This window comes from Acyrthosiphon pisum, chromosome A1, assembly GCF_005508785.2.
Source record: "Acyrthosiphon pisum isolate AL4f chromosome A1, pea_aphid_22Mar2018_4r6ur, whole genome shotgun sequence".
NCBI lineage: Eukaryota > Metazoa > Arthropoda > Insecta > Hemiptera > Aphididae > Acyrthosiphon > Acyrthosiphon pisum.
The window spans coordinates 168,677,802-168,679,429 of record NC_042494.1 but is presented as its reverse complement, the minus strand read 5'-3'; the positions used below and the strand labels follow the sequence as shown (position 1 = coordinate 168,679,429).

Below are 1,628 nucleotides of genomic sequence, written 5' to 3'. Positions count from 1 at the left end.
TATATTTATACTGGTGAATTGATAATGACAAAAGATAATATGTACAGGTATAATTAACAAGTCAATTTGTTAAAGACTAATATAAAATTGTTTTAAATGTATTATTGATGATTTTCAAGGTATTGTTACTAGCAGCAAACATCTTACAGTTAGATTTTGTTATTGATGCATGTTCCGAGTTTTTACAAAAACAACTGGATGCATCAAATTGTCTTGGCATCAGAGCGTTTGCTGACTTACATAACTGTACGGAATTGTTAGCGAGTTCTGAAACATTAATAAAAAAACAGTTTCTGTATGATTTAATTAATTTTATTCTTTATATTATTCAGTAATCAATGTTCTATTTAATGATCATTATTTTCAGGGAAGTGGTTAAAAGTGATGAGTTCCTATCTTTATCATCCGAAGATGTGGTTAAGATTATCTCCAGTAATGACCTTGCTGTTCCATATGAAGAAAAAGTAAGCTGACTGCAATGTTAGTAATTATTGTACGGAAAGTCAACTAAACACAAAGAGCTAACAAATAAATACATGACTCTTTCATTGAATATTGAATATATCTACCATTTAAAAAAAAAAAAAATGTCTACAAGTAAGTCAAATAAAATTTTTATGAGCGTTTGAAATTCATATTTTTACAACATTCGATATTCACTCGATTTCTCACGTAACGATTTTCTTAATTTATTGTAATTAAATAACGAATGATAATGACTGTAGATGCTTGAAAATTTTACTGAATGTTTATATTAGCCTTTTCTATACACCATACAATTTTGAAAATAATTTGACTCTTTTTAAGCTGTTTACGGACATTGTCAGTTTTCAATTTTTTTAGTTTTTTTCTTCTATAAATATCAATTAAGTTTTATCTGTTGGGCCAAAAGGTGTAAAAATTTAATACAATGCTACTGATATATTGTTACAATAGCGGTTGAAAAATAAAAGCTAAAATAAACAGCTAAGTTATTTGAATATACATGATGTTTTAGAAACAATAATAGAATATATTCTAAAATATGTAAAATAGGCCAAATATTCTCTAATGTCCAAAATATGCTTTATATGCAAAATAAATTTTTTACTACGAACCCTTTGATGGATAAATCGTCCACATTCCTCATCCTCGTAGAGATCCATAAAGCCAATAAAAATAATATGTAATAACCTAAATATCCGCGCTCTAATCATAAGACATAACATTTGTCATTATTGGCAATAATAAAAATTTAAAACAAATAATTGGGAATATTCTATGATATAACGCTGATATCAATTACAATATATTGTTGTTGTTGTGTACCTTTAAAATTATAATTTTATTGTTTTATCTTTTTGTTTTTATCGTGAAGATTTGTATCTGCCGGTTTTTACCGATTACCAACAACTATACATCTGAATAATATTTATGTTTCACACATTTAAACATATTTAACAGTAATCGGTAGCCACAGGGATGTACAGAATTTTACTAACCGCAGATAAACCGAAAAATAGAATAAACCAGCACATTTTTCACCATTAGCCAGATAAATTTTAACATACTATAGCATAGGTCCTCTATTTATTGTAATCGAGGTATAATATTGTACAAAGTATCAATTTGTTATTCAAAAATTTGTG

The 1,628-nt window shown here is 26.8% G+C and overlaps 1 protein-coding gene and 1 long non-coding RNA gene across 2 annotated transcripts in view; both read left to right on the top strand.

Moving 5' to 3' along the window:
- LOC100570512 (ring canal kelch homolog) overlaps positions 1-1,628 on the top strand; it is a 278,429-nt gene that overhangs the window by 274,274 nt on the left and 2,527 nt on the right. The gene's annotated exons all lie outside the window — the stretch shown is intronic.
- Positions 124-1,628, top strand: part of LOC115033651 — a 2,131-nt gene continuing 626 nt past the window's right edge. Inside the window, exons 1-2 of the long non-coding RNA XR_003838936.1 lie at positions 124-295; positions 368-597. This is a non-coding gene — a long non-coding RNA (uncharacterized LOC115033651). The remainder of the gene's footprint in view (positions 296-367; positions 598-1,628) is intronic.